This window comes from Saccostrea cucullata, unplaced genomic scaffold, assembly GCF_032062105.1.
Source record: "Saccostrea cucullata isolate Sc308-1 unplaced genomic scaffold, CSIRO_AGI_Scuc_v1 ctg7526, whole genome shotgun sequence".
Classification (NCBI taxonomy): Eukaryota; Metazoa; Mollusca; class Bivalvia; order Ostreida; family Ostreidae; genus Saccostrea; species Saccostrea cuccullata.
In genome coordinates, this window is record NW_026939337.1 from 47633 (window position 1) to 71670 (window position 24038).

General features: G+C 33.7%; 1 long non-coding RNA gene across 1 annotated transcript; it reads right to left on the reverse strand.

Annotated features, from left to right (window-relative positions):
• Positions 1-1612: 1612 nt before the first annotated feature.
• Positions 1613-11177, reverse strand: LOC134252908 (uncharacterized). Its single transcript, XR_009989037.1, has 3 exons — positions 11123-11177; positions 4015-4167; positions 1613-1663 (listed from the first exon to the last, which is right to left on the reverse strand). It is a non-coding gene; the product is annotated as an uncharacterized LOC134252908 (long non-coding RNA).
• Positions 11178-24038: the final 12861 nt, after the last annotated feature.

Sequence of the window (24038 nt, forward strand, 5' to 3'; positions counted from 1 at the left end):
CTACATGCAAAATTTATTTCATTACTAGTATACCGAATACAAATTCATACATGTATTACAGTGACCTTTGCGCACATACATTCTGCGCAGTCTGCAGTTTTTGCAAGCGATGTTGACTGTTGCTACGTTGGTGGGTGTGGCTTCATTATTCAGCGGGTAACAGTGTTTTTTAACAAATGTTTCTCGACGAATCAGATTCAACCAGTTTACATGAAAGTAAAATATTCAAATCATGCTGACTAGTCACATGACACAATTCTTACTAATAACAAACAAGCCCAGTCAATAGAATAAACATTAAGAACTTGAAAATTTAGGTGCTCTCTGTTTATCTTTTCTCTGCATTTGGGGAAGTTTCAAAATGGTAATGGCATTAAGGAGGCTAGGGGGTCAACAAATTAACCACCAGGTTTAACTTGATTTTAAACATAGGATAACTTAAGCCGTCAACTATCATTTGGCAGAGAAAAATTTCATACATTTAGTTTTAAATTTTGATCATTTTTGTTTATCTTTCTATCGAGCTCTTCTCTTCTTTTAAAGGAGGTCAAAATAGTCTGAAAATGGCAACACACAACGGCCCCTTTAATGGAAAAAAAAAGTCATGATTAAAGGGTGAAAAATCACTCAGAAAATAAAAGCTTATTGGACTATATATACATATGTATTTATGTATGTAAGTAGGCATTTATATTGATACCGGTATGTGTATTTTTGTGTCAGACTGGTAATATTTTCTGTCATAAGTTTAATTTATTAGCTGTCTTGCTTTACAGTATACATTGCAGGTTTGTGAGTATGTTATAGTTTTCTATATTGAAAAAATTAAAATACCTAAGTAAAAATTGTTTAAAAAATGTGTAAATTAATACATCTTTCAAATTATTTAAGGAATAAAGCTTATTTCAAAAAGTCAAAAAATGTCAGTCTGTAATTTGCTTTGATTAATTTTTCTGTCATTGTTTGAATTCATTGTTTTTCATTTTATACGGAAATTAAACATACAAAACAATGATATTTATATAACGTACAGTAGCTTATAGCGTCTCTGCTATTATGTATAGGATTTTTACAATTTTGTGTTTTTCAAAATTTTAAACTATGTATGTTGTTAAAAATACTCTCTGTATACAATGTATTGTATGATACTGTATCTATATAAATCAATGAAAGAAAAGCTAATTTCAACTTATATAACCTGGGGCAGTTTATGCTGCATAAACTGCCCCACGTTTTGTTATATCGTGTAATATAAGTTGAATTAAGCTTCATTCCCTATAATTTGATTTCAGTGCAGACAATGCGATAATTTTCCCACCAGAATAAACTTCACATTGATTTAATTTTAAAAGTAACGTCAAGCAGATTAATACATTTTTTGACGTAACTGATTGTGACGTAGGCAAGTTATGTTATACAAAATGGATGAAATCTTTTATTCAATCAAATGACTTGTTACAAGTTAAATTAAATTATTTCCAAATATTCATTTTCATGATCGTTGCATGCAAGACTTTTTCCGGTTCCTTTGATTTTTGACCGAGTATCAACAGCTTCATAGTCGTCTGCATTTGAATCTCCTCCTCTATCACGAATAGGATTCGCATAAAACTGTGGTAAGAACATAGAACCAATGTACCTTGACTCTCTTTGAGATTTCATTCTGAAGAAAAACAAACAATGAAAATATTTGAATTTCTCTTTTGTGCAAAGAATGATGACACCTGGTGCATTTATCGATATGACGACTTTCTACTTTGGAGCTTTGTAGATAATCAGGGGCGTAGCAACAAGGAGGGGGGCAGGGGGGCCTGCCCTCCCCCCACTTTTTTCCCAGCGTTACTTATACTATAGGAAATGTAAATTGAAAGCCTAGTTGCCCCCCCCCCCCCCACTTTTTAGACTTTTAGAGATGTACCGAAAATGTAGTATTAGAATGGTAATAAAAGTAGTTGACACTGAGAAAAAGTTAACCTCTAACCCCCCCCCCCCCAACCCCCCAACGAAATATAATTTTGGACTTAAGGCAACTTTGTTTTTTTGTTTTTTTGCTTCTCAACTTTTCAGGTAAGTAAAAAAAAAAATTTTTCTCTGGCTGCCCCCCCCCCCCCCACTTTCAAAAACGATGCTACGCCACTGGATAATTGACTATATCTAAATTCGAGCCCACTGTACGCATTATGCCTTGTGTGTTATTTTTATTTTTGGTCTTATTTGTCAGGAACAAAGATGATATTGATAATCAAATACCGGTATTTGAAATTCATGTAAGTTGAATTTCACAAACATTCTTCACAAATCATGTGTTTGTTCTACCGAGGCTTTAATTTTATAGGAAGATAAGAAGGAGTAGGAAAAGGATAGCGGAAAATGTACCTCTTACGGATGATGATAATGGTCGAAAAAATTCCAGCAGATAGGAAGACCCCTAGGACCACGTATAACATTTTTTCACCAATTGGAATCGTTTTACCTGTTACAGCTTTATCCGAAAAAAAAATTTAAATTAATAAATATGCAGAAAAGATAAGAAGCTAAACAATACAACCACATGACCCTCCCACCCCACCCAAAAATTAAAATAAATTTGTATTTTTTATAGGAATTCAAAGTTTGATTCAATAAACAAATTCTTTCTTAAAAAACGTCGTGAATTGAGTATAGAGTTTAAAAACAGGGGCCCATGGAAACTCTTAAGGTGGCCTGGGATCACAGGTGTCCAGGAGGAGTAAGCGTTACCTGTCAAAGGAACAAGTCCTCAGTTTTAAACAGTACCAGATAGTAATATCAAGTCAATAAGTTGCCCAACCAACTTCCAAAAAAGATCTTTTGGTTGCAAAATGTAAGTGAAATAAATATCCAACGACCACGCCAAAATGAATATATATATGTCACTATTGTTACGTCGCCCGCGTGGCGCAGTGGTTAGAGCGTCTGCTCTAGAGTCGCGAAGTAAGGAGTCAATCCTTACGTCGCGGGTTCGAATCCCACTGTGGGACGTGGAGACCGGTCCTTCGGATGAGACCGTATAAACCGAGGCCCCGTGTCGCAGTAGGTGCTGGCACGAAAAAGATCCCTCACTGCTCAAAGGCCCTGAGTGCCGAGCATAGGACAAAATTTGTAGCCCTCCACCGGCAAGTAGTGGCGTCTCCATATGAGTGAAAAAATTCTCGAGAGGGACGTTAAACAATATACAATCAATCAATCAATCACTATTGTTACAACTTGTATGTAATAAAATGTACATTGCTTTAAGTGTGTACACCAAGATTTTGCATACTTTATAAACACCAGCTTGAAATGCAAAGGTAATACTGTATAGTAATCGGGGTGTCTGTCCGTCTGTCTGTCTGTACGTCCATTTGTTACGCTTTGCGGTACTCATCATTTATCTGCAATTCCTCTTTTACTACTGAATGAAATTTAATGAGGCTTTCAAAGAATCTCTGTTATGTAAGGTCATAATACACCCTATTTCAATTTTTGATCGTACAAATATTTTGGATTTCTCAGACAAAGGTGCGGCCATTCTTTCAATGATATTAAAGGGAACCCATCTCTTATCCATAATTCATCCCATTGCACTGAATAAAATTCAATGATACATTTACAGATTTTTTATTAAATTGTGCCATTGTGAACCGCCTATTTTACTTTTTGATCTAACATTTATTTAGGGTGTCCCAGTGCTAAACATGGACTTAGCCATCATAACCATATTGGAGGCGGGGTATCATTTAGTGAGCTCATTGCTCACAATACCTCTAGTTATATTCATTAAAGCTAGAAATAAAAGTTTTCTTAAATTGCCATCTGTACCCATCGGTAATATTTACATATAGGGCACAACCTGTCTCTCTGTCAAAGTACTGGTCACTGGTACTTATTTTACAATTTTTATTGAAATTCTTACCATTTATAACATTGGGATTGTACGTTTTGTTACTTCATCCTGTCTTCCTGTCAAAGTACTGGTCAGTGGTACTTATTTTACAATATTTTGGAAAATCTTACCGTTTGTAGAAGTAGAATGGTATCTACATCCTGTTTTCCTGTCACAGTACTGGTCATTGGTACAATGACACTTTTGTGAACAGCCAAATCCATAGTATCCATATGGACAGTATCCTCCTGTACAGTTGACGCCATATGTACCTACTTCACAAGCTGTAACACCAATGGTGTATATTTAAGGTATTTTGAACGACTTACTAATTCCTTCAACTTTATTTCTGAATCTCATACATTAACATATTTGTGGCATGCATAATGTTTCATTCAGGAATTCAATAAGTTAACACTTTAAAAAAAAAAAAAAAGAATCGCGCAACTTGAATTATACAGAATATTAAACATTATACATGTACATGTATTTTCAATATTTAGACACTTTATAAAGACGAATTACGTCAAACTTGTGTATCTTTAACAAATTATATGGAAATGCGATAATAGACGACGCAAAATCTGAAAGGCGGAAATATTTATAGCAAATAGCTATAGCAAGTGGGAATTATTTTCTTTCAAATTATTTAGCTACGAATTCCACTAACTACGTTGGAATTTGTATGTTTTTCTCTCTGTATGCCAGTCTGTCTTACTTACTTTTCCACACTTTTTAAACTTTTATAGAAATTACACAGGATTTTGTGAGCAACCTTGATAGGTAATAAACTACGGTGGCAAAACACTAACATGATTTTTTTTTTATTTTAAAGGGAAAACTGGGATTACTATTGCTGGTAAAGGACTAGTATTACTTCTGTTTTACTCTCAAAATGATTGCTATAATAATGCTCTATCTAATATACAGGTATACTCGTATTTCAACTACTTTTCAATACATTCATTAAATGCAAGGAATGAATTACGAATGTGACCCTTTTGGCTATCATGTCTAGGCATGAAAATAGTACAACTCTACATCCATAGTTCTTCATTGTGACATTTGTGGCTAAAATTTTTGTTAGACGTCTTTTCAACTTGATTAAAATCGTCTACTTGTCAAATACAGTTAAAAATCTCGAAGCTACTACGTATAAAATACTTTGTTGCTTTACGTGTATTTCTTTGTATTTCTCTCCATACTTTTACTAGGACACGTATTATAGGCAATTTACTGACTTCATTTAAAACAATAAAGGTTGGAAGTGGACAAAATTATAGGATGATATATATATATATTTGCATCGTAAAGAAATTTACTTCTGAAAACAATCCACCGCCTGGATAATAGAATGATTGCATTAATATTTATTCAATTAAGGTTATTCCACCCTCCTATGATGTCATAGGTTTTTGCAAAAACTGTAATTAGTTTAAATTCATACATGTACCTAACAGAACAATATCTTTTGGAAGAATGTTTACAATAGGTGTAATGATAAATATTATTATGTAAAAAAAAATTTTAAAATGCATATTTTCTTTGTATAATAAATTATTTAATCGTAAAAAAATGTTGACAAGGGCAATAACTCCTTCTAAGGGCTCTTCATTCGGGCATTTGCTTTATTGTTATTGTAGAGAGTAAGTATTTAGGAACATTCAGTAACAGAATAATGCATTTTAAACAGTTTTTACATATTTTTCATAATACTGTTTTCCAAAAATGTGCGATTTTTTTTATGTTGGCGCATACACTTCTGTTACTTAAAGCTTCCCATCTTGAATGATATGGTGATCTATACATTTTATGCAATAATTAGAAAATTTAAAGTACAAATACAGTCAAACTTTCTTAGCGGCCACCCGAAATCAACGGCCACTTGCAGTCAGCGGCCACTTTTAGTTCCCCCCAATGATTTTTACTATATATTTTAACTGGAATAAACGGCCACCTGTGTAACGCGGCCAGCGGCCACTCAAATCCTCCCCCAACAGCCTTATTGACACTGTAATAGGCGGCCATCTCGTCACTTGTTGCGATTCTATCACAGTTTTAATTGTGATGGCTTGGGCAATTATATCCTCGATAGTCAATTTAACCTATTAATGCAATTAAAGAAATTGCTTTTAGATACGCTGAACTCGGGTTTTGTTCACGAAAAAAATAAATATTTGTCCTGTTAGATCAATTGGTAATTATTTTTCAAGATCGCCGATTGAAAAATTAAAAGAATTTTATTACTGTACAATTGATACTTTCCTCTAGCTAAAGAAATTCACACCTTTAGATTTTGATTCCATGTAGAAGCCCTAATTGCTACTCTTGTAAAAACAAAGTGCTTCATATGGCATGATTATCTCGTGAATTTCACTACCAAGAGACGATTGATAGGGATTAGTCACGCTCTACTGCATTTGACACCTGTGTTATGGAATGATTTTCAACTGCGTAAATACATATCTCTGGTCAACTGGTTAATTTTATTTTTGTGTATGTTATATAGAAATTCTGACAGCTTTATAAACAATGAAATTAATCAGACTTTATAAACTTCAGTAAGTAAGTTAATTACCGATTGATTAAGTTTGGGGGGGGGGTACGCTGCTGACTATCTTTTTAACATATGTAAGTGAATTTTTATTGACATATTTTTACTTAAATTCCTATGATTTATTTTATTAACCATTAAACTGTATTTCTGTGTATTTTTTTCTTTATAAAAAGGATAATAGTCAGGCACTGTATGTATTTCTTCAAATGAAAATGATTTTTTTTTTAATAATTCAATGTAACAACAGCACACTTATGAATGCAAGATGTTTAACTAATATGTAGGAACAGAAACATGCACAAAACCTTAAACATTTCGAATTCTTTAGTATTCTTTTTAAATGAGCTTTAATTATTATATATACACATAAAAAGCTTTTGTGAAATTGAACTGTTTAATTATGATTAATTAATTAAACTGTAGTGCTTAATGTTGTTTATTTATTGACAAATGTCCTTTTCGAGGGCAAACTGGAATAAGAGGCCACCTGTCTTAAGTGGCCAGTTTCCAGACTTCCCAAAGGTGGCCTCTTAAAACAAGTTTGACTGTATGTATATTAAAGAAAAATGCAGTTTTTGTACTTTGAACCATAAAAATTGTGAGGGTGGAAACACCTTAAAAATGTGTCAGCTTTGATAATTGCATAATTATAACATTTCGTTGTGCATGTAAAATTACATGCACAAGAAATATGTTTTCTTAGAGAACAAGGTATGGTTTCAATACAAATTGACCCTGTATTTTTATAAGATATGGAAGTGATGTAAGAAATTAAAATGCATCCTTTCTTAATTATTGAAATTCCAGTAGTAAAATCCTACAATTTTTTTTCTTGTATGATCTAATTGATTGTTACGTCATTAACTTGTGCATTTCCCGTATTCTCTTAAAAAGTTGCAGAAGACATCAATTTTCAGTAAAATTTTCTTTCAGGAAACATACAGCACATGTATCATCCACAAAGATTTTTAAAACATGACTTTTCAAAGCATTTTTAAGGAATGAATTTAATAGCGAAGCGGTTTATAAAAAAGCGTAAACTGTTCCAACCCAGTTTATACCGTATAAAATGGGTAGCTATTAAATTCATTGCCTCTAATTTAATTTTCATTTATTTAATGTAAGAAAAAAAGATGATTGTTCTTACAAAATGACTTCAATTTGTACAAAATTTGAATGTAACGTCAGGCGGATTGATATGTTTTTGACGCAAGTCATTGTGACGTAGGCCAACCATTTTATACGATATAAAGTAAATTTTTTATCCAATCAAATACAGCGTTACAACCAGAATTAAGTTATTACACAATATATTCAAAAACTGAAGTGTTCGACGTCTGTGGACGCTATTTCCTAAAGGAAAATAACATAGAAATGGGTTATTGTGAGGCCTGTGATCGTAAAACTTAGAAACCTACCATATTATTGACGTTATATTTCCAGAATGATCATTTATGATGTATAGTATTTTCGTTATATGCTCTTCAAAAAAAGAAACGCATAGTAGAATTATAGTGACACATTGAACATAAAGATTGTTTAGTAAAATGATGTATTGATAAAACAGAAATGTGGTTAACAACAGGAATACTATCTAAATGTCATAATTACTCATGGATTTTAAAATAATTGTCAGTTTCAGGTCATTAAAGATCAATATCTAGTATGCCCCCCCCCCACAGACACACAAATGATAGCAACATACGGCATCTAATGGAAGCAAATGTGTGTAATTAAATCTGTATAGGAATACTTTTCAGCTCCAAATGTAGAGATTTGGTTAGCTGTGGCAAAGTCTTGGGATGCGATTGTCTTTGGCAAATCATGTCAATTCATTTTGTCCAATGCTGCTTAATTTGGTTTAAATCTAGCGATTTGGATGAGTGTGGCACGAACCGGTTGCCAAGAATGGGAGTGGCAAACGAGCCGTATGTAGCTGTGTATTGTGAGATTGTAATAAGACTCTAGGATGCTGCAAAACTGAACAGGCATGTGTAGGTAGAAAATGATTAGAGTACCTTTTCCCATCAAAATCCTTTGAATTCGAACCAAATCAATCTTACTTTCATATGATACTATTTTCCATATCATTACACTACCAACAACAACTTTTTTAACGTCCTGACGGCAGTTATCTGTCGAACGTTCATTACAAAGTATTAGCACTTCTAAAATTAAAAGAGGCTTTCCAATTAACATTCTGGACTAGTAGCTTAACCAAAGTGTTCAGCGATGGTGCTGTGGTCATACTCTATTGATCTATTATCTTTGAAGTCAACTTTTGGGATGTTGTGGGGTTGGAACAATGGCATGAATAATGTTCTTGCAATAATTCGTAGTCAACTGGAAACGATCTTGTTAGATGATCTGTGCAGTCCAGGGATAGCCAATGCGTCATTGTGTTACATTCATGGAATTTACGTAATCCTCTAAAGTGGTGCCCTGCTGCTGATGTCACACGCACTCTACAGTATTTTTTCGCGAAAATTGGGTGTTCTATGTAAATGGTTTATGCTTTATGGGTTAGATATAGCACTGTGCGGAACATTAAAACCTCTTGCAATTGTAGACTGTGGTACCCCTGCTTCCAGTTGCCCATTTTCCTTTTTGTGCTATGCAACATTCAGACTTAACATTTTTAAAATGCGTCAATTTTAAGATAAACCAGATTTAAAACATCGAGAACCCCCGCTTTTGATAGCCCCTTTGTACCAGAAGGGTTCGCAGCGGAAACCAACAAATGAAAATTGAGATAAAAAAAATTTGGGGGAATTTTGCAAAATCAAGTCTTTTTGTGTTTGAGACATGTAGAATAACTGTAAAGTTAACGATTGCATTTAAAACTAACGCATCTCACGCGAATGCATCATATCCATCTAAAAAAAGGTATGGCAAAACTACCATACATTTTTTCAAGGCATTGTTCAAATTATGCGTTTCTTATTTTGAAGAGTATATTTACAATATCAACTACAACCATCCTTTATAAAGAGGGGTATCAGTCGATATTTTTATCACTCTCCTAACGTAAAGACAGTAAAGCGGACGTCTTGAGCGAGAGTACTAGAATGTTGCTTTTTGCTTGTTCAGAGGTACTAGTATGGCAATAATTAAGAGTTGAATTCTTATTTTTGGATGCCGTCAGTCCTATAGCACACCGGCACCTAGCCATGCCGACAAATTTAATCACGCGCGTTAGCGTAGTTTTATAATTTGTCGGCTCGGCTAGGTGTGTTATAGGACCGACAGCATCCAAAAATTGGAATTCAATGCTTATAATAACATTTTCTTATTTTTGTCTTTCATAATTATTTATCATGAATTTAGCACCTTTTAGAACTGGTGTGCTCCTTCAGAAGCCGTATGTGAAGTTGGAAAGTTAAATAACGCAAATTAACAAAACAATATACATTTTGGTGTTCCTAGATACAGTGTAAAAATGCATATAGTTCCTACATATAAGTACTGTGGTGAGCGGTCACAAGGTTTCGCGTGAATTATAGAGATTCAAATGTCGTAGAGTTTTATAGATCTCATTAAGAAAATTACACTGAATATAAATATTTTTGATTGAACATTATTGGCGGGCACATATAATACCATAATGTTGAAAAGAATTGAGCGTTATATTTTATAGGCTAGGTTACAGAATGCTTAATTTTGTCTGGGTACCAGGAGTTAGAGATTAAAACTACTTTATAAATGTTTATCAACAAAATTAATCTAAGTTGTTTTTCTTGTATTCAATACAACAATAGATGATGACACGCCCATTTCTCCAGAATAAAAATTAAACGATCAAATAATTCATTACAATACCTGTCGTATTCGATAAATATAATAACTAATCAGATAGGCAGTCCACATTAACGCTAAGCAAACACGATTTGATAGAATTGGCAATGACATATTTTATGCCATTTTTTTTATATTATATCATCACCTTTTATTTGACAATGATAATCTAATATTTACATCCACTGAATAGTTTTCCTTTATTTATTATGAAGACTATTGCCATTAATCAGTCCATGAACAACACTAAGCAAGCCACGTGCGTAGATTTCTTGAACAATGATTGTTCCATCACTTATGCATACAATGACATATTCATCTTAAATACAACATTTGATTAAGCGGGTTACCGGGGTATGTATTTTTTCTGCAACGGCTGCGACATAAATTCAGGTAGTAACAACCAAAGAAAGCATTTTATTTTTTAAATATAAATACAAAAGCAGGATGAGACGCTTATTCCATTTAGATACCTGATCCCAAGTTAGGTGTTTTAGGCGTCCGTCTGTGTTTCCCCATTCACAATGCATTTTTTATTAATGAATTTACTTTAGATTGATTAATGTCCGTTATGCACTTCATCTTTTTCTTTTAACTTGCCTCTGTGGCTCAGTGATTAGAACTTTTGTTCTAGAGTTGCAAAGAAAGGAGTGGATCATTTCTGTTGTTGGTTCGAATCCCACTGACGGACCTGGAGACCGGTTGAGCGGACTGTGTATTTTGAGATCCATTGTCACAGAAAGTGCTGACTTTGCACAAAAAACTTCACCCCTTTTCAAAATGCCAACTACACTTTAATTTTCGGTTTATTAAATATACTTGTAATTGTATCAGGTTGCATAAAATTACTTTATTTTTTTTAATTTACTTCCAAAAAGTAAACTTACGTTTGCAGTCAAAACTGTGTTGTTGATAGTTTGTGCAACATCTCAGAATACCACTATATATGAACATAGAAAGACATGAATTGTTATTCAAATTCAATAAAATAATCACTTGACATAACATTTATAACACTTTTTGTTATATATGCAATTACCTTACACTCCTGCAAACTCCAGGTCCATCACTGAGTCCAGTTATTACTTTAAAAAAATGTACTTCAAATAAAAAACAAAACTTAACATAGATGAATCTTACTCATTGTGGTAAATTCACATTTTTAAGCAATGTTTTTTTTTTTATATTTTGGTCGTGCTAGATTCAAAAGAACTGTAAAATTTGCAATTTGCTATCAAATTATTTTAGTTTATAGAAATGGTACTCAAAATAATAAATTAATTAGTTCAAACAAAAGGTTCACTCAAAAAAGGAGAAAATGTCTGGTCATAAGTTTGAAATAAATAACGAATGGTTCAAAATCTTAATGAATATGTTCATTCGCGTAACCACCCTAAAAGGCGGATATATATGTACATTGTACATTGTAATATAGCTTTTTTCAAATTCATTCTACCATTCACTTGTATAGAATACTTCCAGCACCTCAGAGTATCAAAAGAGAGTAATTTTTTCCTATTGATCTTTTGCGAGGAACACTGACTTTTACAATCAACGGCTTACTTTTACACTGTTCAAGACAAAGTACGGAAGCTTTAATTTTTTACGATATAATATACGTAAATGTTTACCTCAACATTTATTCAACAAAAATAACGGGTTATTTTAAAACACATGTAGTCCTTGAAGAGAATAACAACCACCCTCCCCAACTCCCGGTTTTAATGATGGTACTCGTAACACCATACCTAAATGTAGATTTCTTATGTATGATCAATTAATTATGCACCTCTGAACACGATAAATGCTGAAAAGTCAAAGTAAAGCGTTAGGTGTTAAAGTAGGTGTTTCTTGCAAAAGTACATTCAGCACAGAGAAAGCCCTTTTATAAAAATGCCTACTCCACTCCACCCGTAGCTTGAACTATGGTATCTGTCTTAAAGTACGAGCAGTTTGTAAAATTCAACTTCATTTTTCAGTATTCATTTATAGAACTACATCTAATTTGTTACGATCACCTTGCACCAGTGGTCTTCGAAGACGTCATAAATGTTGAGGAGCTCTAGCATCCTTTACATGTTATATTCAGAGTACTTGTGTGTAGAATCAGAGTTATTTAAAACAAAGAAATTTTGTTGATGACTAATTACAAGATAGGACAATTTTTATATCCATTTTTTATTAAAGTAGCAACTGGCTATATCGAAAACTCTATATAGTTCTTTATTTATTGCGAAGAATAGTGTATAAAGTGTAGACGAATTGTATGTTTTGATGTAAGTTACTTACTGAAAAAAAATGATGAAGAATTTTCCAAGTTTTTTGGAGTTTTTGAAAATCTCATTTTTTAAAATTTAATTTACACTATCAGAGCACTTGCTGGACCCTATCACGTAACTACGTTTGTAAGGATTTTATGGGGATGTTTGTTTCGAAATCAATAAAGGCAGGGTAGATCGAACTCATTTTGGTTAGATGGAATGCTAAATAGGTTAGGTGCTGGAATGTAATTTTTAAAGACGTCATCTTTAAATAGTGGTCTTTTATTTTTTGTTGGATTTCTAAAAAATTAATAAAATCCAGACTCTTCTAAAATATATTTATACATGTAAAATGATATCGATATCGACGACGTTTCATCAGTTATGTGATGCTCATGCCAATATTTCGGAAATCCGAAATATATATATATATATATATATATATATATATATATATATATATATATATATATATATATATATATATATATATATATATACAACGACGCGCATTGTTGTGGTAAAATTTTCCATTTGGATGAAACGTTCTGAGTCATGTTTTGAACGTCAATTATTGCAGAATGGCATGCCCATTCTTTTTTTTTTTTAAACAAACAAGAAATATTCGTCATAATGTTTTAGGACACCCCATTCTTTGCGACAAGTAACATGAGTCTCACTAAAACGGAGATTTTCAAAGTTATAAGAGAGATTTAGAAAGGTCCAGCTTCCGACGAAATTGTACATAATTATGAATTCATCATGTTTATTGGAGTTACCATAGCACATGTATTGTTTAAACACGTGTTTACTCTGTGTTTATGTAGACCGTCAATTTGATTGCATATTATATTTATGGAATACCTGTTCTACAGGTATTCGAATGAACCATTTGACCGATTTTCCTTTCTAAAAAAATGGGCGTGTCATTATATGACAATTAACGTTCTAAAGATAGCTCAAAACTTTCCATTCAAACGGGAAAGGATGTATTCACTTTAACAAAAGAATTGACCTATAGGAGAGAACATTTTTCCGGAAAAAGTTACTTTTAAAAATAAATTTTTATTTGTTGTTTTCTACCGTACATGTATATGTGTCTAAATTTTTCAAATTTGTATTTTATACCTAAATTTTATTATTAACAACTTTACAATAAGCCTCCAAAGTTAAACGACACACCATTTTGTCCGTTAAAGTGTTGGTTTTTGCATGAATTTTGGCCTTGAAGTCCATCAGGGCAGGCCTGCCCCTTATTAGAATTGTGATATTTTGATAGGTTAGGATGTAAGGAAAGATTTAAGATATGTTTTTAGGGGCACCCTGCCCTGGGTTGGAAATAAAGATTTAGAAAAATCAAATTTTTATATGTATTTATAATTAGTCTAATGCCATTAATTAGAATAAATCGACGAGCTTTTTGTAGAGAAAAAACCAAGCCCGGTCCTATAGGTCAGATCCCTATTTATAATGAAGTGATACTTTACCGCTTCAATGCGCTTCATTGTAATTGAAAAATTTAAAGAGTTTAAAAGAGGCTAATAGGTTATATACCACTTACATGTACTGCATGAGCATCCCTGAAGAGCCATTATTTATCGAAATGTGCATCTTATGCATCAAAAGTGGTACCGTATATAATTTACATTTTGAGTCTTGGGTCGAGGCCTCTGCTAGTGGGCTCTTAGTTCTCTAGGGCTTGGAAGCTAAGCTATGATTGTGGGGACTTTCAGCATTTCCTTATAAAATGTTTTTATAAACACGCAAATTAAATGTTACTGTTAATTTCTTTTTCAAATAGGTATTAATGAGATTGTGTTAGATTTTCCAACCAGTGTACAAGTAGCACATTGATTAAGGTTCTTTGGTTCGATTTTCACAGTAGGACGCGGTCCGTTTGATGAGCCAGAGAAACCGAGACCCCGTGTTTCAGCTGGCACTGGCTCAAAATAATTTTTCAATGTTCAAAAGCCTTATTGCTTATAGTTAGGGTATAAGTTCTATATGTGTGAAAAATCCTCGAAGTGACGTTAAACACACGGACAAACAAAACAAAAAATCTTGCACACCTTTTCAAATTACATATGGGTATAATATAGTTGAAATAGCAAATTATTTGGTTGTTCCAGTTTCTCTAGATAAAATTCAACTTACACACACATGAGCCATCCTCTTCTTTATACCCAGGGCAACATCTCGGTTTCCCCCTACAGGTAAGAACCAAACATGCAGACAGGATTCTACAGTTATAATTTAATAATCACTTGATATATTTACTTACTCTATGTCAAAGCAAACCCCTTGTCCATTTTTAACCCAGTTGTCATCAGAAACCAGTACTGCAAGGGTAAAACAAGACGAAGAGAAATAAACTTCATAACGTCGCAGTGATAGAATTTGTTTTTAAATAAATCAACCAATTGTATGATGACAATTACCATAACTAAAAACTTTCCCTTTCTATATATTTCACTACAAGGAAATTAGATTAATTTAGATTTATTGATGCCACGCAAACCTGTGTTATTCGACAATTCTAAAAGTCCTAAAACTGTTTTAAGTGGGTGAAGAGAAAGTTTTGGAGAAACGCTCTGTTATCAAACGGCACCGACCCTAAGAGAGATAACTTTCAATAAATAAGAATACTATTCAGAGGTTTCTTTATTAGAGTTTCCTAATTGAGAGTTCTAAGTAATTAATTCAGTGAAATTAACTTATTGTAGAAACAGTATCTTCTATTTCTTTAGCGATATTTTTTTCAAATTGTTCAGTATTAGAATACTAGTATTTTAACAAAAAAATATATAAATGCAATTTTAAAAGCCTTATAAATTGAAAACGTTGCATCTATTTAAGGATCATTTTTAAAATTGTTTAATTTTTCAAGTACAAAATGTAGAATTTTTTAAGTATTACATTTTGTTTTCAGAAGAAAGATAATTCATTTTCACAGATGTATTTTTCCTGAAATCCCGGAAACGTATTTTATAAGGATTCTTTTGACACCCAGGCAATCTACTGGTTCCCAAACGTGCATTGCACATGTAGATGAAAATCCTTAATACTTTTCCGTACTTTGCTTTAGAAAATTTAAGGGGCCCCGACCCTCTGCTCAAATTTTCATTAAGAGAATATCTAATATTCAATTTCATTTTCAGAAAACAACACAAACATTAGAGCCATATGGATATTAGTTAAAGTATGAAGCGTTGCTTATTCTTTTCAGACATAGTTTTTATATCAGATCATGATATAAAGAAATTTCAACACAGAGGACAGCAAGAGCATGTTTTATTATCACACCATTTTAACATTTTTAGTGTCTTTGTCTGAGATAAAATAGTAACTATTGCTAATAATTTCATGTACAGTACCAAACAGACCCAACCTGACACCAAAGCAGTCCCAGAAAGCAGTCTCCGGGACTGCTCTGGGACCTCTGCGGGACTGCTTGCTGGGACTGCTTTGTTCACTCATGTGTGAAAAAGGTTCTGAGTGACAGTGATAGCTCCGCCCCTTGTGTATTCTAAATTTGCAGACTCACTGTTGTTTTGTTTACTTGCAGCAGAGATGAGTTTAAACTGTTTAATAAGCAAGGATTTTTTACATTCTTTTAATAAGTAGAGATTGTTATAGTTAATTAATATTTTCAGGGACTTTATACTTACACAAATTAATGTATAGTTTAGAATAATTTGGAAAAAATGTTGTTAAATACGGAAGTCATAGGAAAATTTTTATCTAAAAAAAACTACAGGTTTATTAGAAAAAAATAGCTACATATGGGCCTTTTCTAATTGTATTACATGTATTTAAAATTGTGTACTCAAAATTTGCATTGTTACTATTTCAAAATAATCATTTCAATTAGATGTAAGATTTCTTGATTGAAAAAGCTACACGTTTTACAAGGACCACGCTAAAAAAGAGTGTTCCACACTAAAAAAACTTAACAATTTATTAAATGACCATGAAATAAAATTATGCTACCATTCTTCGGTAACATAATCAATGTGAATAATCAATTGGGAATTAATGAATTACTGGTAGCTTTTAATTTATAAACAAGTTACATGTATTAAAATAGTACATTTATTTAAAAAGAAACATTTGAAAATGCAGGGATTTGTGATTTACATGTATTTCTTTTTTGTTTTGCTAGTGTTTACCTGGCCGATTAATGTTTATTTAATTGTATCAACACCCATGGTTTCAATCGCCTTTGGGCAGAAAATCAATGCATGTTGGTGTCTTCCCACTTAGCCAACATTTCGAAAAAATACAGGTAAAACACAGGTAAATCTGTGTTGGCTAAGTGGGAATGGGGTACAGGTAGAGAACAAAAGAAATTAATTACAGGTAGGCTATAGTCTGTTTTAAGGTGAATAAAATATTTATTAATTTTAGTCTATTTTAATTTGATGCATTTTTAGCTCACCTGAGCTGAAAGCTCAAGTGAGCTTTTCTGATCACCCGTTGTCCGTCGTCCGTCCGTCTGTCTGTCTGTCTGTCTAGCTGTCTGTCCGTCCGTCCGTCTGTAAACTTTTCACATTTTCAACTTCTTCTCAAGAACCACTGAGCCAATTTTAAATTATCTTATATAAAAATATTTATTATGTATGTTTCGGAAGTTATACTAATTGGGTTTTGAAATCAATTACCGTGTTGATAATAAATGGGTAATTTGGTTATAAATTACGCCTAAATATCCTCATCATGAAGTACGCTGGGAGTTCAATAATACTGCTAAACTATCTAATCATTATCGCTACTCCTCTTTAAAATGTTGCGCGCTTATCAACCTTATATCTCACATCAATAAGACGATTGATTCTCATTACTATGGTGTCCGGATAGGGCCATTAAATGCATTAGCGCAACATCGAATTCAGATAAACGCACCGTCGCAATAACACACAACGCGCTGTCGCGCAAACACACAACGTGCCGTCGCGCTAACAACACAACTTTGCACAATGCGCTGTAAGCGTGACGGTGCATTGTGCAATGTTGTGTTAGTGCGATGGTGTGTTATGTGTTAGCGCGACGGCGCGTTGTGTGTTATCGCGACGGTGCGTATGGAGCAAAGTTGCATTAGCGCGACGGCGTGTTGTGTTTTAGCGCGATGTCTCGTTTATCTGAACGCGATGTCGCGCTAACGTAAATGGCCCTATCCGAACACCATACATTACCGCTCCATACAGGAATGTGTAATTGATGACGCAGAAACTGAATCCTAAATTCTTTATATCTATAAATTAATCACAATGTTTCAAAGAAAGTTTGCAATCTAATTCAGTCTCAAAAATTCCCGTGTTTGGAGATATGATAAACAAAGCCCTCAGTAATGTGTCTTTAAAAGATAATAAGTGTGGAGAACACCTTACCAAATAACAAACCTTTTTAAGTGACCAGGGAATACATTTCTTATGCATGACCATGAACGGTTCTTTGTACATATATAAAGCGCTGACTTAAGATGGGCATTGTAGCGATATACACGTACCGTGGTATGTACTGTTCTACGAAGAGGGTATAAATAGAATTAATAATAACCCCCCCCCCCCCCCCAAAAAAAAAATGTTTAAAATTTAAATTGATGTAACTTCAAATGGATATAAACAGACTGGTCGTACCCTATCTTCCATAATGTTATGTGTTTAAATTGGCGAGAATGGTACACTGTAGCTCCAACTGGAAGCCTGTTCAGGGGAAAGGGGCTTTACCATCATAAACTCTATTCCCTAACCTTATCTATGGGAGCCGACATGTTTGGATCACGTGACTTGACGCCATAAAGGTGCTGATAACGCCATAATTCGGTCATATTTTCAATGCAGTAACTTTTCTCAGTTATTCATCAATATATTGGCGTAATTTTAATACAAACACGCGTTTATTGTCATCTCCCTCGGGAGATGACACATTAAGATTGTATGCCGGAAGTAAAGTCCTAGTGTAAGCCGCCATTAATTTGTCGGGAATCCTCGATCTTTTACAATATCTCAAGTGAGAATCTACACAAGGAGTTCAAAGTAGCCTGTAAACTGGTTTACTTTTTTAGAAGAACTAGCTTAGAAGTGTGTGATCTACTTTCGGTTTAGGCCCATTTGCCTTGAAAGCCAAGGAAAATTTAGAAAAGAAGTACGATGCTTATAAATATCTAAAGTTTTGGTGTGTCGTATATATATATAGATCCTCAACACTATGCCTTATAAAATTGGTAACCCACACAAGGAGAATTGACAATGACGTGATTTCTATATATATATTTGTAGTAGTATCCATAGTTAAATCACTCCGTGGTACCCTGCCCCTCATTTTTCCTAAAAGTGAGCGAAACGTAGGTATAGGTGGCTTCTTTCGAAAGGTTTAAATACTTAAGCTACGTGGGTAGGAATAATCTTTGGACTGCTCTTGCTTTAGTTAGAATGATCTAACTGGGGGTCCGTAGGACAACATCATTTTAAAGATAGAACGTTCCATCTACCCTTGCTTATGTTAAAATACCTGTCAGTTTAGTTTTCTGTTTGCTGAATAAGTCATTCGGGAACTTCAGGTATAATAATCCATATATTCATTGCATTAAGGTCAAGATCTAGTAAATATTTTTAGACTAATTTTTTGGTGCTAGATCCATTATGACGTCATAATCAATTTCAACTTTCCTTTTCCCGTACTTTACAGCTGTAGCAGAATTATGTAGAAAATAGGGTATTTTCATGACATTCAATTTGAAATCATATGAAAAGTAAACCGGATACCTACATTAATTTTGATATTAGTTTAAAGAAGAGGCCATGAACATACTAATTACCGTTTTCTATGAGACTGTAGGCAATCTGAATACATTTTCTTTGTTGAATATGAAAAAAACTCCCATATTCATGACTGGTTCTCTTAATTTTTCATTGAAAATGACAATATAAACTACAGTTTTTCATCTTGTTTACCTACAAATTATGCCCCGGAACACCATATTTGACCTAGCTAAAGTTGTAAAGCATCAATAAAGGAACTTATTTCTCAAATTTGATAAATCTGTAGGCACCTGTCATTTACTAGATCTCGACCTTAAAATATTTCCCTTCTGTTTTATTTCTTTGACATTATTGATACCAAAGAGATGGCATTTCAGGCTTTCTGGAAAGCCAAACTTGTATTAATTTAAAGTTACATGATTCGTTTCTTTATTTAGTCTTTTTTTCTCTTCATTGTTCGTATAATTAAATGATTTAGATCGATTGATTGTTATTCAACTTATTGTTTAAGGCCTAGTTGGTTAAATTTTACCCGTATTTCGGAGGTTTAATAAATATTACGCCGTGTTTGCTTTGAAATCAATTTTAGTATTTAAGATTATAGCGAGTGCCGCTCGCGTAGCGAGCCCAATAGACTAACGTGTACGAACGGAGGAAATTCGGATTGAAATCTGCACATTGTTCCAAGAAATTTTTATGAGACCACGTGAAAAAATTCCAAACTCCCAATAATGCTTTGCGGTGCATAGCAACACGTTGGCTAAAACATAGCAACAACTTACTTCAAAATATTACAAACAACAATTTAATGCAATCTCCAAGCCAACAAAACTATCGTTGGATTCTAAATCAACAGGACTTTTTATTTGACGTCATACTTTCCTCACTTAAACGGCTCGGGTATTTCCGATTTTGTCGGAAACTCCCGAAAAGTTCGGAATCTCGATCCCGATGCCTGGAAAATGATGTTTTTCCTTTATTCTTTTCCTCATTTTTAATGAACTGAGGTTAGACAGTGCAACGAACAGCTGTGTAATTTTTTTTATAGTAAATAACTGCGCTCGCCCCAACGGTCGCACCGTAGAACATATTAAAAGGCAAAAACTTATATAAGTAAGAATGTCAGATATTTTACACAGTGAGAGATAGATGGGGTAGTGGATGGTCTCTTCTAAAATTATAACAGGTGATTTGTAAATCCGTTTCGAAAATAAATAGTATGTTGACGGTGCGACCGTTAGAGCGAGCGTAAACTCTTCTATTGTTTTAATTTAGATCGGGCTCGTCAAACCGCTCGTGACATTTAGTGCGTCTAGACTCTGACGTCATATGACGTTGTATGTGCAATATCAAGAAAAAAACCTGAACAGTGATGAAAGTTAATGGAGAATGTTTCGTTTACTATTTTATCTTCAATATGTATCCATTAAATCAAGGCAAGTAAACTTTTTGTTGAACTTTTGCTGTCATTCTCGCGAGAACGTTACTAAAACAAGTGATGCATTGTGGGTCCGAATTGCGACCGTTAGAGCGAGCGTTAGCCTAGTCCCCTGGCTCACCCTTGCCAAGGCCCTAGTGACGCGGAGTATGCGAAGCAAAACAGGGACAGAGAACCAGGCTAGAGCGAGCGTAAACTCTTCTATTGTTTTTATTTAGATCGGGCTCGTCAGGCAGGCTGTTCATATACATGTATATATAGACGAATGTGAATTGTAATTAAAATCAGATAAAGAACAATAGAACATACCCGTTATTTGAATCGTTTATCCTATCTCCATTGGAGATAAAGAAAGTGGAGATAAATAAAATCATGAGTTAAGACTTAGGGGAAATAACCTGTCTTTCTTGGTGCAGCTATGTTTTGTACATTTATCAACGCGACACCCCACTGCAAAACCTGATTTTGTAAGAGAAGCGTTGTGTTTTGTGCCGATTAATTTTCCTCTTTCGAACGGCGGCCTAGCTTTATTGTAATGTTTAAACAATGTCGAATTTTTCGTGAACCCGCACACTTTCTTTCCTCGAATGCCTGTTTTGCCGCGGAACTAATTTCATTTAACCTTAAAACCATTTTACCATCATCCAAAATACCTTTTTCTTGAGCCGAGGTCAATGTGTTGAGGCAATTGGCAACAGAAAAATGGTGTTTCTTTCTCCAGTGACGAATCATCCTTGCTGCATTTTTTCTTAAATTGTTGCTTTTCTCTTTGAAAGTCCTTGTTCCTGAGATGATATCTGCGATGAAAAAATAATAAAATCTTCATGATAACAGTTATAAATGGAGATACTGAGTCTACTAGTACAAGGGTTGACCAAACAGTTCGTCGGAGTGGGCTGTGTAGCTTATGTATATTCTGTAGAAACTGTATATTCAGATGACACATAAATTTTTGCGCATTGTTTTGAATTTTAAAAAGTAAATCAATTGTTTTGAATTTTAAAAAGTAAATAAATTAAAATATATATTTGAAGATTAATGCTAGCCTTTACATGTTTTGGCAATGCCGAACATGCATGCGTAACGTGAACTGTGATTCGTTGTTTGGCATCGCAACTCTGTGAAGCAGCCAATCAAATGAGCTATGCATATTTAATTACATACGACGATTTTTCGTCGTGTTTGCCCACGGGTGATAAGTAAAGACGAGATCACCCGTGGGTTTCCGACGATGCTATCTCTCATCGTTCAAAAGTTGTGTTAAAGGTTAAAATTTACAACAGACAGACAAACAAACAAATAAACAAACGAAATCGATCAATTTCGTTGTAACAGAATATGTCTTGTGGTTTTATTTAACGTTACCGTAAATGATGTGGTATCTTTCATCCGAAATTGGTCTAATCGTCCTATTGACTGGTGCTCCTAAGGTCCTCCACCAAAGGGAGATTACGCTGATTACTAAAACTAGCCTAAAACAGCAAAAATACTACATTACTTAGACATAACAAAAGGCAAATGGGCTACACACTTCATTGACTCTCACTCACTGAGAACAAATTAGAAAGAATTCTCGAAATTAATCTGGTATTATCCGAGATATCACGTATAGTCCACGAAAGAATTCATAAAATATATAAAAAGACATTTCAATACTAGTAATAATTTTCCACTCTTCAAGAGTTAAAGCTGAGAAGCAGATAGCAAAAGGTCCTCATAACTTATCTGACCCACTAATATGTTGTAGGTTAGCGAGGATAACGTAAAAATGTCATCCCTCGAAATGCCTTGTTGACATCGACTTTGCCTTGGTCAACGGTAGTATTCTCGAGATGACATTTCCTCCGTAGTAACCTAGTTAACCTGCAAAAAATTAATTTTCTAGCATCTCTGGACTATACTGGTCCATTATTTACATCCAAAAGGTTTTATAAACCAAACTTGGCTGTTATAATTTTCAACTCTTGCAGAATTGAAGCTGAGAAGCAAAGTAAAGATGACGCACAACGACGAACACAAACAGATAGCAAAAGGTCCTAATAACTTATCTGACCCACTAAAATGTTGTAGGTTAGCGAGGATAACGTAAAAATGTCATCCTTCGAAATGCCTTGTTGACATCGACCTTGTCTTGGTCAACGGTAGTTTTCTCGAGATGACATTTCCCCCGTAGTAACCTAGCTAGCCTGCAACAAGTTAATTTTTCTAGCATCACAGGACTACACTGGTCTATTACTAAGAAACCAAACTTGATTGTAATAATTTAAAAAAAATCTATTGATGATAGACATAAGGGAATACTCACCAAGAATAAATTGATTTTGCGATTGCTCAACGTAGCGGAACTCTTTCGAGATGGAGGTAGGTAACATCTGTTGCACCTCTACTAATGTTATTGTGATTTAAATTCAAGACACGTGGTTTAGGTTGATTTATTCAAAGTTTATACATGTTATAGGGTACGTTTTGTAAATAAAATTGGCAGTAAACATGATATTGCTATAGCCTGTTTCTTTTGAAAACATGTCCTTTAATAAATGTTTCCAGACCTTTCTGAAAGACTTTCATGATTTTCAACAGAAAAAGGATGACTAAAGGAGGGGGTGCTAAACCTAAAATAATAATATATCTGATACTTTTCGTAGTTTTTTTTTTAATTAGAGACTATTTATTAGCGATAACATCCCTGCATATATTATTACCCCTCACGATATTCAGTTGTATGCATTCTTTCTATTTCGTTGCTTCTTAAGATTCTGTACTCTTTCCTATTCACTTCAAGTTCAATATATCATAAATTAAACTCTTCGTCTATTTTAATCTATATCCATACGTAAATGCATATACGTAAATGTGTTCATTGATATTTCATGCGTCTTTTTTTTTTTTGATTCGAGGAAATGCGAACCGACAGTGTCAGAAAGTCAAACGATTTGATGGGATATTCATAATTTCAGATAACTTCAGTACTAGCAATCAAGCCTTTTCCAATTTTATTGTGTGTATTAGGTCAACAGTATTCAATGCTTTTATTACGGAAAAACACTCCCTGAAAATGTCGGAGATGAAAACAAAATTATTGGAAATAAACCTAAAAATTCGAAAAGTTGAAAATTTCATTACCCTTTAATTCACGTTATTTTTTTATATGCATGTGAGTTTTTTTCTTTATATCTTTTTGAAAATATTTTGAAAATGAAAATCATTATCATAAAATGTAATCATTCTCTGAGTGATTTTAGTATACTCATGTTTTCTCCTGTATTCAGGAGGGGGGGGGGGGGGGTCCTGTCTACGGGCACCTGTGCTTCTTCAATCAGATAAAGGTTTTTTTTAGTTGCAC